General features: G+C 51.7%; 1 protein-coding gene across 2 annotated transcripts in view; it reads left to right on the top strand.

Moving 5' to 3' along the window:
• LOC139054702 (plasma membrane ascorbate-dependent reductase CYBRD1-like) overlaps positions 1-19,215 on the top strand; it is a 183,322-nt gene that overhangs the window by 114,175 nt on the left and 49,932 nt on the right. The window lies entirely within an intron of this gene.

The raw sequence follows: 19,215 nt of genomic DNA, 5'->3' as shown, positions 1-19,215 counted from the left end.
TTGTGAAATTTACGGGACGTCCGCGTCTTTCTTCGGCGCCGCGAGGGGGCTTTTGTTAGGCCTGTTGCTGGCACCCAGGCCTTTTCAGAGCCATAGACGTCAATGCAGCCTCTCGGACTCGGCAGTGGCGCGCAAGAAATGATATCCCTTTCAAGAAAACCACTAGCGGTGGCGGTCCCGTGTCACGTTACCGGATTTTACTGTCGTAATGAATGCGATTCGCTGGGCTTCTCTCGTTTTTTTTTCTTGTGAGGTCAAGGACGCAAAGTAATGGAGTCATAAATTACCTTAATTGAACGATGCATGATCCATGTGGGGTACGAGGAAGAGCGCCGGAATTTCTCCTTCTTGTTATTACATTAACAAGATAAACGAAGACGGCAACTATTTTGTAACTGTCAGGCAATAACGACTGAGAAGGAAAAAGGAAAAGGAGACGAGTGACATTTACTGCGAGAAGTAACAAATATGCAAATAGCCTCTCGCTAACATCGGAGACATAGCCCAAAGATCTGCAAGAACAAAATTAAACATACAGCACGCGACAAGGAGCAAAGAAGCAATGCACCTCTGTTTATTTCGCTTCAGTGTATAGACGTCAGCCGTAACTTAAATGTTAATCCGTTGACCGTCAGGGAAGTGGCGGCACTCTTCTGAGTTTCCACCAAGATAGGAGATAGGGATATAAACGGCGTGGGAAAGACAAGGGGATTATGGTTTGCTATCCTGCACTGTGGCAAGGGTAATGGGAAATCAAAGACGGAAGGAAATAACTGAGAAAAAGCAATGACAAGAAAAATAAATAGATGAGGTTGGGAACGTCCATGAGAACTAGTCTCTCTAATAGGCCACTCGAACGCAAGAACTTCAAGAGCGCCTTGACTGCCTTGCGGTGCGACGACTGCGTAGTTCGGCGTTCCAGACGGTCTGCTCCGAAAGCGGCCAGTCGCCAAGACGCGCCAGCGCGGTCGTGACTGACTACTTGTGTGCGATGTATCGGGGACAATGACAAAGAACGTGTTCGATAGTTTCCTCGTTGCCGCAGTGTTCACATGCAGCACTATCTTCCATTTTGATTCGGATAGGAAATGATTTTGTAAATGCAACACCAAGCCACAGGCTTGGTGTTGCTTTTACCGTTACCTTCTGTCGGGATAGTCCAGGAGGAGGACGAAGTTGAAGACAGGGGTCCAGTCGCTGCAGACGTGTGTGCTGGAAACTAGTTGTGTTCCACAACATTGTATGCATGACTCGGAGTTTCGCATGGTGCATCTGTTCTTGACAGCGGCATTGGTTCCTACACGCCGTCTTCGTGAGCATATCGAGCAGCTTCATCGGCATGTTCTTTGCCCATTACGCCACAGTGGCTAGGGAGCCAATGAAATATGACGTCGTGTCCTTGCTCGACGAGGCGGTGAAGGAGCTGTCGGATTTATAAAACTAGTTGTTCGTAGGGTCCACGGCGTAAGGCCGAAAGCAAGCAATGCACAGCTGGCTTGGAGTCACTGAAGACACTCCATTTTTGAGGTGGTTCCTCTCGAATCATGCGAAGTGCACTGCGAAGAGCAGCAAGCTTCGTGGCTGTCGGTGTCGTCTGGGGCCATGTCTTGAACTTCAAGGTGATGACTTTCGCAGGAAAGACCCCTGATCCTGCAGAACCGACCAGGGTGGCTGGGTATGATTATTGTATTTTTCATACAGCAAGATCAGTGAAAGTAGCTTGAGAATTGGGGATGAGAGTTGCGCATTCGTTCGAATTTCTGGTACTAGCTGTCAGTTGAACTTGCGGCTGAGCCAAGCACCAAGGGGGAAACAAAACTCTCCCTGCAGCTGTGTAATCTGATGGAAGGTGTACACGATAAGGCAATATCGCCGACGAAAAGAGGTGCGTGGTCGGACTTCTCACACTGAGGCGAGATAGTGGAGAGGGGCGCGAGCAAGGTGCCTGACGTGTGCTCTGAGCGCTTCGATAACAATGTGAATTTTGGCTGGGTAGTCAAGCGTAATTGCAATGGCTTCTGATGTTAATGCACATCATGGCAACCCTGGACAAATTCTAAGCGCCTGGGTCTGAGCACTTTCGAGTGTACGAATGTTAGTTGTGCAGGTATTGGTCAGCACTGCCAAGCTGCACCTCAGATACCCAAGAAACAGCGTATTGTGCAGTTGCATCATCACGTGTACTGAAGTATACCCCAGGTTTTTCCTCTAAGAAACATTAAAATATGAGAGAGGGCTGTCAGGTGCTTTTTTAGGTCGGCCACATGAGGACTGTAGCAGAAGTCACGGTCAGTGATTACCCCCCAAAAACCTGTGCGTCCTGAGATAAGAGATACTTTGTCCATCGATGGATATGACGTAGGAAGTCATTGGTTTCCAGCTAAGCGCGACTAATGCACATTTTTCTGGGGAAATCTTTAGGCCTTGTTCGCTAAGATACGTCGTTATCAACGTCGCAGATTTTTTCTTTTTTTTTTAGCCTTGCACGCACTTGAAGACGCGTCACTCCAGATGTCTGGACGCAGATGTCATCGGCATATATAGATTGACAACTTCACTGTATTTGGTAGGCATTCTACGACACAAATGAGCACAAGGTTGAAGAGTGTGGGGCTCAAGACCGCAAGACACCACCCTGCGGAACTCCACGTTGGGTGTATAGTGTAAAGTTGGGCCGTCTTCGGTATTCACAAAGAGAGACCGCATATATAAATAACTGCGTGTCCAATGATAGAGTCGACCGCCGAGACCAACCATTTCCAGAGCTTCAGATATCGCCTCATGAAGAAGGAGGTTAGCAAGCAGAACAACAGAGGTCGATCGAGATATACAATACAGAGGGCAACGAGTTAAGGTGACTCGGCTAACTCTCACGCTGCTTTAACATGAGGCGACCTAACGCCAACCAACTCGCTGGGCCACAAACTTCATTAAATTCTACCTGCGCCGTAAGTTGATCAGAATTCAATGCACGAGCAAGGACAAGATCTAGAAGTACACAGGACACCGGCGTTTTGTAGCTTTAGGCGGCCTGAAAGTAGCAGGGCTCTCGCGGGGAAGGGGAAAGGGGATTAGGTGATATACGAGGGAAGGGCGTCTCTTGTCTCGCGCTCCGTTCCATACCGGACACGTGTGTCCCGGTGCTTTTACACAGTAGTGAACTAAATTTACACGCACGACGTGTCGCATGCGCTACGACGTCGGCACATGTTGGAAAGGGGCCGCGCGGAAAACCGCAAATAATCCTGCGGAATGCTGGCATCCGCGGAGGACGCGTCGGTGATATGTGTGCCGCCGTCTCTCCGTGCTCTTCTCGCATTCACCGTGAAAAGACGCGCCGTGCCGCGGACAGGTTGCGCGTGATGCCGGAACCGGCGGCACGTCGGCTATATTCACCCCCCCCCCCCTTCTCTCTCTCCACCACTCCTTCGCCCCGCACGCATACGCCCTGACCGCCTTCCTCCCCTCTTGTCGGCTGAAGTAGGCACTCCGGCTCCCGGTGAGCGCGTGTTGATGTTGGCGGATGCGGCATCTCCGGATGCAAGGGTGCTGTCGCCACGCCCGCTTCGACTATTGTATGCGGGACGCGTTGCCGGCGAGGGAAACGCCTTTGTTGACGGTAGTCGTCCCTACTGTTTATGGAAGTAGGCATTATTTCTTATTAGTTTCGTTTTTACGTTCTCCCTCGGCTTTCGGCATGCTGCCGAACGTCCTCTTGACGCATCTGTGACGGCTCTGAGAATTCACGCTTATACGACACCCGAGATGTGCACACCGCGTGAACGACAATGTTCGTTTTGGTCCGGTTCCATCTGCAAGAACGTAGTGGAGACAGTACCTGGGCTGTTGCCAACGCGATCTCACCAGACCGACGCACACTTTCGGCGGTACCTCCGAATCAGTGTATGAGCCCGTTTCTTTTTTCCTTGCCCCCGTCCCCGCTTAGCTAGGACAGTACCGTCAACATCTTGGTAATGGTCGCAATTGGTTAGTGCGTGTTTTCTCCTTTCTTCCCATTTAGTTGCGCCGTTTTATCTTATGTTATAGTAGCCCCATATCTAAATTTCTGCTAGTAACCAACTCCACTGAATAACATAACCAAACCATTGTGGTGGCCCCGGCTTCTATGCGCTAACCGAAGCGCCAACACCTCCACGCTGGATTCTTTGATAGGGATGATACCTCACATATCGTTAGGCTCCCGGTTACTGTACTGGCCGAAGTGGCGACATGGACCGACTTCCTAGACAACGTTGACCGGCACCCACGGTACAGACATTATTTTCGTATACCGCTGCCCAGTTGCTACAACAGTAGCTACTACTGCTACTATTACTACTACTACTACTACTACTACTACTACTACTACTACTACTACTACTACTATGCTTCTACTAACTACTAACTAACCATACTAAGTCCCCAACTGCTGTTGCTGGTACATCGTTCGAGGAAGAGGCTGTGGGGAGCAGAGGGCCCACTCCTTTAGCGGAGGAGGCGCTTCCTTCCTTCCTGGCCTCTGCAGCGGCGGTTAGCCGTGTCATTCGGCCCTCTCCCGACCCCGTCGGCAGAGAGAAGGTGCGCACCTCCGCCAAGAGCGCAGCGCCTCCGACGCTGCCGCCGCCGCCGGAACGAGCGTTCGGCCGACGACGGCCACTCGGTTCCCAGGGCCCGGCGCTCGCGCACCCCAGAGTCGACGCGACGGCAAGTTCGTGACCGCGCACGCGCCGCCACCTCTGGCACCAAGTGTGAGTGTTGCACCCCTCTGGCGCTGTTGCCGCCCGGCTGCTGTTGTCATCCTCCGCGCGTTGTCGAGAATAAGAGCGACGCCGCGCGAGCTGCCTTTTATTTTTTTCTCGCCTCATCGCTCCTCCTGCGTCCTGCTGCAACCGTTCTACGGCACGCGGTTTACCGTTGCTTGTCAGCGGCGTTGACCCCGCCCGTTACCGCTGCTGCTGCTGCTGCTGCCGTCGCTGGCTCGGCGCATACGACAGACGCCGAGCCTCGTGTGAGCTTAACGAGAGGAAGCATCCTTGGACGGCAGCGACGTCGCGGCAAGGAAAGAGAAAGAAAATAATTGTGCGTGTGGTGTGTGTGCCCTTGAGTTTTGTTTGTCCGCTGCTGAGTTGCGAGAGCAGCGGCCAGGGACGAGGCTTCTTTTCCGCCTTCTCGAAATATACGAGCGACGTGGTGTACGTGCGTGAGAGTGCGTGGCTATTCGCTCGAGTCGGCGACAGTGACCCCTTTGGCGGCAGATGCAATCTTGAGGTGAGTTCCGAGCCGGCGCGGAATGCTTCGCGCTTGGCAAGGAAAATTTGTCTCGACTGTGCCGCTTGTAGCCGTACATGTAACTAGAAGCATGTGCAAGGTCTCTGCCTAAGTTCTTGGCAACTGCCAGTGACGCTTCGTATATAAACACCGAAGAGCTAGGTTAGCTGCTAAAACTGAGACGTTCTAGATACTAAAACATATAATTGAAAGTCTATGGCTTAGTTTGCACGCATTCTTTGTTGAGCGATGTGTCCAAGAAATACGCGAATCTCAAGGGAAAATTTATAGGAGCTGAAGCGACTAAGGGAATTCCTTCCCTCCGTCATTCCTTGGATATCGCAGGTAATTGGAGACTGCTGGAAAGACTGGGTCCCTAGGACATCCAGTTATCTCATTTTGCCTCCTCCGATTTCCCGCCGCCTGGGACACTATCAACCGGATCCGCAGGATGAGATACCATCCCCCGTCGTCTTCTAAGAGAGGTCTTTCGCCTACGTAGTGAAGCCCGCAAGACAGTGATATTAAGCATGCGTTTTAGCTGGCTATAATTTAAACCGACAAACACCTGCCCCGGCAACTTTGTGTTGATTCAAACCTCGTTATACCGCCATTCGAAACCTGAAGCCTCATATCAGCATCGGCGGTCACTGAAAAATCAGACATTGAAAATGATGAGTTCGAAACACTGTAACCTCCATCGCGGAACCAACTCTCATTATGAATATTATTTCCTTACATCTTAAATGTCTATACTCAACATGACGTGCCCTTAGCGTGATCTGTACACCTTATCCATTTTTCTATTGGCATAACGAAAAAAAAAAGGAAGGTGAATTATGATTGCCGCAATGTTTGCCAGGCCAAGAAGCAGCCAGCTATATATGCTGCATCCACCCCTGCACTTGTCTCCAGGCCGGAACAGCCGGGACGCGCTTCCGGAAGGCATTCTTATCCAATTAACAGGTAGAATAGTTTATCCGCCTTACTCATAATCTGAACCGCCCAGAGATATTCAACGCTAGAGAATTCGCGGGATTAATCAAACTTCTCGCGCATGTTTGTCGGCAAGCCGATTTAAACTGTCAAACGAAGATGTACACGACTCCGATGAGTAGAAGCTTGCCGTGCACCTTCGAAGCAGGCGTGCTTGCGTAGGCTTGCGCGGAACTCCGATACAATGTACGAAGTGAAACCAAGAAAAGGGAAACAAAGTACTCTTTGTATGTGTGCGTGCGTGCGTGCGTGCGTGCGTGTTTGTTTGTTTGTGTGTGTGCGCGGAGGCGATGCCTGCATGGCGTGCGAGATCGACTGGCACGTGGGCGTCGTGCCGGTATGCGGCGAAACCACGCGGAGAAGTCGCGTGCGGCTCGTGGGCGACGTGCAAATGCGCAATGAAGATCGACCGTTCTGAATCAACGTAGAAGCTGCGGTTGATGGCTGCTGGGAAAGCCTCGAGGCGATTCGAGAGCGCAACAACTCAAAAAGGGGACGAATGTGCGCTATAGCTGTGACGTCTGTTCCGTTACAGTCGCTTAGGTGAAAGCCCATCGTTGGAGAGGAGCAATACTCATAAGAGGCGTCTGCTGTAACGACGAGGAAAGTGTGCACACAAGTAACTATTAGCTGAAATACTAACGTTAATACTCGGGGAAGCGCTCTTCGATTACACTTTATACTATTTCGTTCGTTTTCTTTTTCTTTCTTTCTTTTTCTTTTGTTTTTGTTTTACTGTACGCGCTCGTCTGGCAGTAACGTCTCGTGTATTGAGAAGCCTAATTTCGCGAATTGTCTGACCTGGAGAGACTCTATTCTGTAGTAGGTATACGTTGGTTCCATGCATTGTTAAGAGCTTCGAACCCATTGGTCGCATACTGAAGTTCTAAATTTCTTTTTTTTTTTTGCTGCTAATTGAGAGGGACGGTTGTTCTCACTCGCCATGTTGTGGTGCAGAAAGTTTGACACGAAACCTGCAGATCGGCGATGTCCTTTCACGTGCGCACTGGTTTCAACGCAGTCCTGCATGGCAAGCTTCCCTGCATTGTGGACTGTGTTGATTGAACACCGTCTATATAGTAACCTAGAGCGCACGCGTTTTGCGGGTTAAGCTTTACGCTGAGTCTACTCCTGCCTTGCAGAGTAGCGTGTTTTCATTTGGCCCGTTCCTGTATATACGTGCTTCCTATAGCTTTATGAGGACTACAATCCACAACAGCGCTCAACTTTGGTGAATTTTATGAACACATTCACGGACCTCTGGAATATTAAAAACAACGACGCGTATACCATTGTTGTCTGACTTTCACAATGGCAAGATGGCGCAAGAGGGCTATAGGGGAGGGTTAAGGATAAAGACCATAGTGTGAACTCAAGCCGTCTGTAGCCGCCTCTTTTTCTTCTTGTTCCTCGTCTTTCTTAGCTCTGCTTCCTTTCTTTCCCGTTTCCTTTTTCTCGAGTTCATCTCGTGCCCTTCAGGCCACTTATTAGCGGCCTGTCTTTTCCTCTGCCGCCTACACATGGGTTCTTCGGCAGTGGCACAGACTTTTCTTTCTATCTTTGCAACCGCGCGCCCTATTGCTCTTACATCAGCCGCGCGAAAATAGCGGAACGCGCCGCTCCCAATGCCAGCCGCCTCACTTTCTCAATGGGACACAGCCCGGTGTGCGGTGTGCACCGGGCCTCTTGCACTGTCGTGTATACTCTGTGTCGAGAACAGCTATAGGTTCGCTTTGGTTGGCAGCAGTATATCTGACAGTGCTTTCGCAAGGAAGTGCCCGTCGTCGTCGCTGTCCGAGGTTCTTGTCTTTGACAGCCGTGAGGGGAGGCTGGCCGTCACGCTAGATTGACGCTGGTGCCTGGCGCAGCCGCCCCGTTCGCGCTGGTCTACAGCAGCCGCGCACTTCCACCTGTATACGTGGGTTGCGGATGTCGTTGCGTAATGGCCTGTGATTTCTAAATAGCAGGGGATGGGGGCGGGAGGTAAGTGGCGACGTGGAATTCTCGTACTCCGCGGACCGCGGGCGCTTTCTTCTGTGTATGTTCTGAGCATCGCCGCCTATTTGCTTTGTTTGCGGCGGTTGACGTCACTATACATCTATTGTTCGTTGGACCTCTCCCTCGCTGTAGTAGATGTACTTGCAAAGCAACGGCTGCCAGTGGGATTGTTTATTTACTTGTAAAGGTACAAACCAAATAGCCAGATATATACGTTGACATGCACTGAAGGTCTTAGCCCTCATAGTTGTTACTATGTATACATATGGCAGTAGATGAAGGAATATGAAACACGAAAAAGCTAACAATGATTTGCACATAGTTTGGCAACATTTACGCACGCGTACATTTGTTTTTAAGCGCCTGCACTATTGCGAATCGACAAAACGCATAACAATGTCGGCAATGACTACTTATGATGTATCCTTGCATATTAGGCTGCAGTGTAATGCAATGGCTTGAACGCCTATGCAGCACGGCTACCGCGTTTTCTAAATGGACACATTCAGAGAACATTATGAGGAGTTGCTGGCCGGGCCTGGACGAGACGTATTGCCGCAACTCATAGCGCGTAACGTCCTCAAAGAATGAAAGGCGTTTAAACTAAAAAGCGACAAACTAGGAAAAATATAATGCACATACTTCTTTCTTTACGCTTTGTGCTTCAGTGTTCTAAGCCGAACAGATCTCTTCCTTCGAACTGTGAGAACACATATCTGACACTAATGTGCAGGCGCAAAACTAAAATAACATGCCCTGTATATCGCGCGTGCGTTGCTTTTCCGCAAACGTGATGCTCCAGCGAATATTTTTGCATGTTGTTATTTTTTTTCTTCTTCTTTGTGTGCGCTTGAGTTGGGCCGAGTTACCCCATCAGATCGCACTCTCGAAGCAGCAGACCGTGACAGCGAGAACTCTAGGAAGCGATTACGCGAAACAAAAGATGCTTTATTACGTTTCTCGACGGCTCTCCGTGGAGCGGGCAGTGGCTGACCTTGCATGCAGTAGCTGCAGGTTGTCTTCCTTCCCCACGTTGCACCAAGATGCCCACTGGGCACCTGTTAAGTGGCCGCGTGGATCGCTGCCGTGGCCTTTCGGTCAGGCCGTGGACTATAGGCAGGGTCGCGTGCTCGTAGACAATGCGCTTGTCTTGTTGGACGTCTAGTTGCAGCTCCCTTGCCCTGCCTTGCATGGATCCTCGCGTGCGTGGCGGTGCAACGCAGACGGCAGTGCGGACAGGAGCTCGTTGCTGCTCCGTTAAGGCCGGAACGCGTGGAGCTCTCTCCCTCTCTCTCTCTTGCGTGTTTTGAGCTTGAAGGCTATGTAAATGGTTTGCTCCTTACCCTATCGCATGCAAGACAGTAAAATACCGCGAATGCCAAAAGGTTCAGTAGGTGACCACGCTAATTTAGAAACCGTGGCCCCTTGCTGTATAGAACTAAACGTAGACAGAACCCTCTTCCCCCTTCCCCTCAAAAACAAGAACAAAACAAACAAACAAAAAAGGCTGTCAAATACATCTGGGGTACTTGCGATGCTCGGCAAGAACTGGGAAGCCACAGAAACAAGCCCGTAGATCGATCCCTCTACTAATAAAAGGTGTGGAACTATAGAAGTGAATGTTGGCTGGCTCAGTGCCGTGTCGCAGTATAAAGCGCGGGAATCGATGGGACGCCCACTTTATTCCTTTGTTTTGCGCAGCCGGAAGACGCGTGCATGCAGTTCGCGTGACGACCTTTTACCCACGCATGTATAGCCGGCATCGATTGCGCCGATGCGCGGTCATCGTTGTATCACGCGATCGGTATACGCTGCGGGTGCAAGACCAAGAAAAGTCATTGTTCAGATTCCTATAAGCTGCGGAGTTGCGGTGTTTTTTCGGCCTCCGCTTGTTGCGCACCGCGCTGGACATGGTGTGACTGTACATGTGAGTAAATGATCGAAGCAACGTGTGATGCGACGTGAGTCGTGTGCGACCGGTTTCTGACAAAGCTGGTTTAACGATGAGTGCCAATTTCTGGGCAAATTAAAAAAAGAAACATAAATTTACTATTCAAATGTTATGTATCGCTGCGTATAGGTCGCAAAGGCCGCCACTAAAAATGAAATTCGAATTCGAAGCCGCGCTCCCAGGCCTCGCGGGGGTTTAGCTTCCTCGCAGGTCGTGTGCATATGCCGTGAGCGTTGGTGGCTGACTGGCTGTACAACGAATTTCTCGATTCGCGGATTAAAAAAAAAAAACGAAAAGAACAATGTCGCGCTATGCACACTGCGTGTGCCCGTCCCAGCCAATGCATAAGCTGGCTGCATGCGGGAACCGCAGTTGCGCGGGGTGATTCGTCAGCGCCGCGTGCATGCGAGATTCGGAGAGCGCGCGAAAGCAAATATAGCGGAAGTCGTTGGGTTGGCGCTGGCGTTCCCACGTGGAAAGCTCGTGGACCTACCCTTGCAGCTTCCGCTCTCGTGTTCTCACGTGAAGTCGCGCTTAAGGAGACGACAACGAGGTTTTTCAGAGCGCAGCTCTTTGGCGTCCGTTCCTGGGTTTCGCGTCGTCGTCGGCGTTGTCGTCGGCCTCGTAACCAGCTCCGCCCCCCTTTCATCCCCCCAGCGCTAGCAGCGACCGACTGATACCGCTGGATGCCGCTGACGCCGCTAGAGAGTCAAGATAACGTGACTGCATAGAACACCGTCGCCGTCATGCAGAAAGAGGAGGAAAGGGTCCCCCCCCCCCCTGTTCTTGTGTGGCGGATAGGGTGCTCTTCAGTTGCCGACGCGCCGGTTATTTCACGTAGGCCCCGGCACGTCGACGAATACGTGACCACCTTCCCACGGCTAGACCTGGTTCTTAGCGCTGCGGAAGCGAGGGTATCATATTGTTTGTGTCGGCATCGGCGGCGTTGTCTCTGAAACCAACTCCGCAGCTGGGGTTGACTCACTATCGGTGTCAGCGGCATCAGTCAGTCGCTGCTATCTCTTCCCTCCTCCCTTTATCGTGTTGTCCGCTTGCTGCGCGCGCTTCTGCCCCCATCGTTTGCCGCTGGGTGTACACGCCGCCCCCCTCCCCCCTCTTCCTGCGAGTCTCCGGTTGTCAAAGCGCCGGCTCGAACTTAATTCCTTTCTTCGCTCCTCCTCCAATGCAACCCCTGTGCGGTGGCAATCAGAGAGCCAGATCGGTGGCGGCGGATCTGTATATGTGCACCGCCCGAGCCGAAATTGCCGCTGCCGTTCGCCCTGTGCGGTGGCAATCAGAGAGCCAGATCGGTGGCGGCGGATCTGTATATGTGCACCGCCCGAGCCGAAATTGCCGCTGCCGTTCGCCACTGCGAAATTATCTGCCAGTTCTTTCTGAGCCATGAGCGAGACGACCGATGGAAGTCCTCCGTCCGCTGCTGCTGCTGCTGCTGCTAAACGAGCTGCCAGAGCAGAGGCCCAGCGCCGTCGCCGTCAGAATCCAGAGGTGCGTGCCGCCGAAGCAGAAGCTTACCGTCGCCGCCGTCGAGATGATCCAGGAGTACGCGTCGCCGAAGCAGAGGCTAAGCGCCGCCGCCGAGAAGACCCTGCCGTTCGCGCCGCCGAAGCGGAGGCTCATCGCCGCCGTCGAGAGCAACCGCGAGGCTGAAGCAGAAGCTCATCGCCGCCGCCGAGAAGACCCTGCAGTTCGCGCCGCCGAAGGGAGGCTCATCGCCGCCGTCGAGAGCAACCGCGAGGCTGAAGCAGAAGCTCATCGCCGCCGCCGAGAACGTCTTTGAGAATCAAGCATTGGTGTACCAAGTCGAACATATATCAGTCTATTTCTCCGACCACAAAGCTTCCTTCATGACTGTCAAGAACTGTTAGTGGAGTCTTTGTTAAAGGAATACGTGTGAAAAATGGATGGATGGATGGATGCGAAACTTTAATAAGGTCCTGAGGCACGCGACTCAGCGCGCTGCGGGCCGCTCCCACGTTGGGACAGTCAGGCCTTGCCCGACCGCCGCATCGTGGGCCCTCTGGACAGCCCATAGTTGCACCCCGGCATCAGGGCTCTTGATAGCGGAGAACCACTTGTCTTCATTGATTTCTTCTGTGCCTCGTAACGAGGGGCAACGCCAGAGCATATGATCTAGGCTAGCGATGTCATTGCAATGCCTGCAAGAACTAGTGGCATAGGTGTCGGGATAAATTTTGTGGAATAAAGCCGGGCTGGGATATGAGCCTGTTTGCAGTAATCTGAAGGTCAATGCCTGCGCTCTATTTAACTTCTTGTGTGGAAGGGGAAACTCTCTCCTGCCGAGATAAAAGTGCTGCGCAATTTCGTTATATGTGGTCGGTTGATCTCTATTCTCCACCGCTGCGGGCCGGCGTTGGAGTTCTCCATGGTCGCGGAAAGTGAGACCTCGCGCCTTGGAGTGGGCCAGCTCGTTGAGGTTTGTGGGGCCTCCCGTGATGGATCCCATGTGAGCGGGGAACCACGTGAGAGTGTGGGTGGTGATGCTTTTGCCGTCGAGGATGCGACAGGCTTCCTTACACACGGCGCCGACGCTGAAGGCGCGGATGGCTGCCCTGGAGTCGCTGAAGATATTGGCATGTCCGTCATCCAGGAGGGCCAAGGCAATGGCCACTTGCTCCGCCGCACGCGACGACGTGCTTCGTACCGAAGCCGCGTTAACGGTCGAGCCCCTGTGGTTGATTGACACCACCGTGAAATTGTCGCTGTTGCCATACTGGGCCGCGTCAACGAAGCAGCTGCCTCCAGGGAGTTCTGTTGCGCGGCGTAGGAGCGCCACCGCTCTGGCCTTCCTTCTTTCTACGTTGCGCTGGGGATGCATATTGCGCGGGGCGGGCGATATGATGATGTTATCTTTCTGCTCTTTCGGTAGGCCTTGGTAGGCGTCTTCGACAGTGGCCGGAGGGACGCCCATCTCAGTTAGGAGTCGTCTGCCCGCCCTGGTGCCGGAGAGCCTGAGAATCTGTGCCCTTTCTTGTGCTTCTGCAATCTCTTCCAGGGTATTATGAATACCCAACTGCAGGAGTCGGTCGGTGCGTGTGTAGTTTGGTAGTCCGAGCGCGCTTTTGATCCCCCTCCTTATCATGGCATTTAGTTTGTCTCGCTCGGCCCTCTTCCAGACGTGCATGGCCGCTACGTACGTAAAATGGCACAACAAGAAAGCGTGGACTAGCCTTAACAGATTCTCTTCGCTCAGGCCTCTCCTTCTGTTAGCTACCCGCCTGATGAGACCGATGACGCTATCCGTCTTCTTTGCTAATTTGTGAATGGTGATGCTATTTGTGCCTGTCCCTTCGAGTGTCATTCCCAAGATTCGAATGGACGCGACTTTGGGAATGGGATCTCCGCAACTGGTGTAGAGATTAATGTCAATTTCATTGGGGGGTTTCCAGTTCTCTGGCTTGCGGCCCTTTCTACTTGGGCTGTAGAGAAGGAGCTCCGATTTCTTTGGGGAGCACCGGAGTCCCGTGTTGGTTAAAAAGCGCTCTGTAGTGTCGACAGCTTCCTGGAGAGCGGCTTCGACTTGTCCGTCACTGCCACCCGCGCACCAGACAGTGATGTCATCCGCGTAGATCGTTTGACCGATGCCCTGGACCTTGCCTAGACACCTTGAGAGCTCAACCATTGCGATGTTGAAGAGGAGTGGTGATATGACTGATCCCTGGGGGGTGCCTCTTCTACTCAGCTCCATTTTCTCCGATTCCAAATCTCCAGCCTTGAGGATGGCGCATCGTTTGCTCAAGAAAGACCTGACGAAGGCATGGAAGGACGAGCCCAGGTCGAGCTTGGAGATGGCGTCGAGGACGAACTCGTGACGGATGTTATCAAAGGCCTTCTCCAGGTCCAAACCAAGGATGGCTCTCGTGTCCCGAGTGCAGCGTTCCAGGATTTGGATCTTGATAAGCTTCATGGCGTCCTGAGTGGAGAGGCCTGGCCTGAATCCTATCATGTTGTGAGGGAAAAGGTCGTTGGTCTCGATATACTCGGCAATTCTGTTATGGATGGCGTGCTCGGCCACCTTCCCTACACATGACGTCAGTGAGATTGGGCGGAGGTTGTCCAGGCTCGGCGGTTTACCGGGCTTTGGGATTAGTATGACCTTCGCCAACTTCCATTCTTCAGGTACAATTCCCTGGTCCCAAATCCGATTTATCTCATCTGTAAGAAACTCGATCGATGCGTCCTCTAGGTTTCTGAGAGCCTTGTTGTTAATGTGATCCGGGCCGGGTGCTGACCTACCATTGAGGTCGTGTAGGGCGCGGCGGATTTCACTGATTTTGAAAGGCTCGTCCAGCGCGGAGTTCGGCTTCCCTTTGTATACCGGGTATGCCGCCTCATCGGCCACAGTTTTGAGCGGCAGGTACTTCTTAGCCAACATTTCCAGCATGTCCTTTTCCGAAGACGACTTCTTGGCTTCGTGGAGCGCCTTAGCGAGGACACTTCTCTGGTTTGACTTGGTGCCGGAGTCGTCGAGCAAGTGTTTGAGAAGATTCCACTTCCCTCCCGTGCGCATCTGCCCGTCGATTGAATTGCAAATTTCGTCCCATTGCTGCCTAGACAGGGCTTGGCAGTGCTCGTTGATCTGCTTGTTGATCTCGGCTATCTTTTTTCTGAGCTTGCGATTCAAGCGTTGGCTTTTCCACCTCTCGAGAAGTGATTGCTTAGCCTCGAGAAGGTGTGCTAGCCTGCTATCCATTTTGTCTGTCTGTAGATCCGTCTCTATGGTTTTGGTGGTGGAGCAGACATCTTGCAGAATTAGTGCGCACCACTGGACGAGACTCTCTGGCTTTTCTCCACGGGCGGCGCGGGCCTTGCGAACCTCACGGAATTTGTCCCAGTCAGGCACCGAGAACGCCTTCTTTCTTTTCTGCTCCACTTGTAAGCTGGTGACCGTGATGTAGTGATCACTACCGAGGTCTATGAGCAGATTCGACCACATGGCTGAGCCAGCGTTTTTAACAAAGGCGAGATCCGGGACAGAGTCCCTGGTCGAGGAGGTGCCCCGTCTGGTGGGAAAGGCTGGGTCCGTCAATAGAGAGAGTCCCGCATCTCCCGCCTCCTGCCACAGGCTTCTGCCCTTGACCGTGTCGTGCGTGTAGTTCCACGCGTGAAAGGGGGCGTTGAAATCGCCGGCCACAACCAGGGGAGAGTTTCCGGCGAGTTTCGTTGCCCTAGTGATGATGGTTTTGAAACGTTGTCTGTGATCGCTCGGGCTGCTATATACGTTAAGTATAAAAATGCTAGAGGTATTGGATTGGCTTGGGATGACTTCTACTAGGGAGGTCTCCGTCTTGCTAGGCCGGACCCCTAGATCGTGTGCGACGAAAGTGAACTTGTTGCTGACTAATGTGCAGATTCCTCTGCCATCCCCACGGAGAGTAAGAGCTTTGTATCCCTGGAGTGAAACCTGATCAGTCATCGTTTCTTGCAATAATATAACATGCGGCTTTTCTTTGTGAGTGCGAACAAACTGCTGCAGGGTGCATCTTTTATGGCGGAATCCCCTGCAGTTCCACTGCCAAATCCTAAATTGGGTGTGTGGCGCCATCCTTGCTGTATAGAGCGCCTTCCGGCGTTGCTACTAGGGTCTCGAGGGAGGTGGTTCTATTAATCGGTCCGGGAATGTGCAGTGGTGGCGGCGTAGGTACCAACGCGCCATCCGTGAAGTAAACTGGACGTACGTGGGTTGACGTCATGATGTCCATTTGCTGCACCTTGGACTCTATCTCTGGCATTCTGTTTTCTAAGCATTGAATTTTGACATTTTGTGCGTCTAACTTCTGATCCACGACCAAGAGTCGCTGATCCACTGCAGATAGTCGTTCGGTAATCTTCTTGATCTCGTAGCAGATTGAATTCAACATTTCTCTGACTTCGGACTTGGCTTTAGCCGGTACATTTTCGGGCATGCTGGGAACGGCCTTTCTTTTGGCTGGGTTGCCCGAGTGGCTCGCATCCACAACCATGGGAACGTCTGCGGTTTGGGGAGAGGGGCTCCCCGAAGGGGATGAACTAGGGACTGGAACGGCGTGAGGTCCCCGAGGGGTTTGGGGAGAGGGGGTCGCCGAAGGGATTCCTGAAGGGGTTGAACTAGGGACTGGGACGTGGCGAGGTTCATTAGCCTTTCTGAGCTCTGCTATTTCGGCTCGCATTGACTCGATTATGCTGCGCATCTCGGCATTTTCTTTTCTAAGCTGAGCTATTTCCGACGAACCATGCTCTGGCGCCGCACCCCCAGTTACCTTTACGGCAGTTCTTCCTCCACTCCGCACCCTGTCTGCCCAAGTGGCGCCTTGTTTCCCAGCACCGACTGGCTCCTCGAACCGGACCCTGTTCTGTGGGCCCCGGGAGTGGCTTCCCGATCTGGAGCGGCCGCGGGACCTGGACCTGGAACGGCTCCTGGACCTGGACCGGGAACAGCTGGACCTCGAGCGGCTTCTCGAGCGGGAGCGCCTGCTCGATGTTCTAGCTGGTTCGCTGTCGGCGCTTGTCTGCGCTGGTGACGGGTCTCGCTTCCTGGATTCCGCATTTCTTTCCCTTCTCCTCCGCCGAACGATGTACGGGAGTTGGAACCTTTGCTTGAAAAATAAAAAAAAAAATTCTGTGATAGCGCATACATGTGTTGCTCGATTTCTTTGCCTCAATCTATCGAAAAGGTGAAACAGCTTATTTGCTGCGCTCAAATTTCGCATTAGGAAGTAACGTAATCGTCGGTAATTTTTTGCAGGCACAAACCCACCAGTACAACCCAGTCGTACTACTACTACTACTACTACTACTACTACTACTACTACTACTACTACTACTACTACTACTATAAATATCATCATTAAATAAACATCATTGATTGATTGATTGATTGATTGATTGATTGATTGATTGATTGATTGATTGATTGATTGATTGATTGATTGATTGATTGATTGATTGATTGATTGATTGGAGTAAGTTCACGCTGTACAAAGCAGGTGCACAAGTGCGTACACGCGCGCGCGGGAAGGACTGCCGCGCACGTTGGGCGTGGAAGTTGAGCGAATGCGATCATTCTACGCTCTTGCGACCGATATCTCGCGCGTCCATCCAAGGACACCGGCTGGGTCGTCCTTGCTTGAAAGATAGCAACATGCCTCGCCGCGCGTCTCAGATGCCAAGGGCTCTTGGCATGCGCGCTTGCTTATTCTGCACGTGGACGGTTAACTCGCAATTACCACGGCCGCTCGATCAAAATAAAACACGCCGTGTTTTGATCGAACGACCGCGGTGCGTTGAGCGCGTCATTCATTCCGCCCTTTGTATTCATCTTATATAAGCGGCTCTTCTTGCGTGGAACCATATAGTTTTACGTACAATGCTTCCTATTCATATTTCCCTTTTCCCTTCCACTTAGTGTGGGGTAGCAAACCGGACGCTCGTTTGGTCGACCTTCCTGCCATTTATTATCCTTGATTTCTCTCTCGCTTAATGTGTTCTATTATAGCGTGCAGCATTTATGTGCAATGTTCTGTTCACTTTGCTTTCGTAGAAGAGTGGCGAAGCGGAATAGCGTTCACAAATGTACAGTAAATGTTTACAGTGGAATTAGCGGCCGGAAACTCCAGTCTTCACCTTTCCATTCCTTGGCCCACCGTGTCCGTGCGCAGAATGCAGATAGAAACTAAGAAGCTCTGCTTATATATGGTATCACAACTTTGTTTGCTTCGATCTAATCTCAAATTTAGCAGCAAGTATCCGGGGCGTACCACATTTTACACGGGACAAGGACACTCTATAACGACGTGGCCAAACGTCCCATTTTCCTCATTTCTGCCGTTAAACGACGCCGTCCGTCGAGGTTTGTCGAGCTGATGGTGCTGGGAGAAAGCGCGACAACATATGTTTGATATGCATAGGCACGTTGGACCGCGAATCGCCGACGACATTTACGTATATACGCCAATTCGCGATGGTGATTACAGGAATGCCGATGACGACGGCGCGATGATGATGATGGCCACGGTGACGCGGTGACGTAATGATACGGCGAAGAGCTGCGAATGCGTACACTGTAAAAAAAGAAAGAAAAAAAGAGCTGGTCGTCACCTTAACGGTCATTAATTTATCATTTTTAACGAGCCATCGGCGTCGTTCCGACTAGACCGTTATAACACCGTGAACGAGGAAAGAAAGAAAGCGCCACCAAAACCGCGTGGGGAAAAAAAAAGTGCTCGTGATAATAACGCGATTTGATTGGTTGCCGTGTGCAGTACATCGTGGTGCACGCTTTACAAAATGACGGCCTGCGGTCATTTTTTACGTTTAGGTGCTTGGAAATAGAGCTGCCAAGATATTTACCGTCATTCACTGCAGCATTTTTTCGCAGTTGTATAGCGTAGCGAATACTCGAATGCTCATAAAATTGCGCTTCACAATGTGCCGGAAATGCTTGGCAAGGTCACAGCCGAGACCTCGAGAGCTGCGCATGCTCGGATAACGACTTACCGTTGTTTTGCACTTGCCGACGAGAGCTCTCGTGTACGCAGAATGGCAAAACAGGTATCGAACTTTTCTTTGTTAGATAATACCAACAGGCAAAGAATGAAATAAGCAAGAAGAACGTGTTGCACATTTTCAAAAGCCCTGTCGGGACTTTGATGAAAAGATGAAAGAAGGAGCCCGGAAGAGTTACACAGCCTACCGCGGAATGTAACACGGATAGTCACGATCTCTGAGCAAGAGGGGGCAACTTCTCCGTCTCATACCTCAAAATAAGAAGCACACAGAAAAGCCAGGAAAATAGAAGACCACATGTAACATAAGGGCGCGCGTGCGCGGTTCGTGTAGTCCAGGTGAAGCCGTAGAGGGAGGCTAACAGGAAAGACGATGGGTTTAACGACCCCAGGCTTTTCAAAAAGCGAAAACTCCAGACGAGCTTGCATCGTTCTTCTTTTTTCCCTGCTTGTTCTGTATTTTTCTTTTTTTCTTCTGGA

Source organism: Dermacentor albipictus, chromosome 1, assembly GCF_038994185.2.
Source record: "Dermacentor albipictus isolate Rhodes 1998 colony chromosome 1, USDA_Dalb.pri_finalv2, whole genome shotgun sequence".
NCBI lineage: Eukaryota > Metazoa > Arthropoda > Arachnida > Ixodida > Ixodidae > Dermacentor > Dermacentor albipictus.
This window is presented reverse-complemented; position numbering and strand designations above follow the sequence as displayed.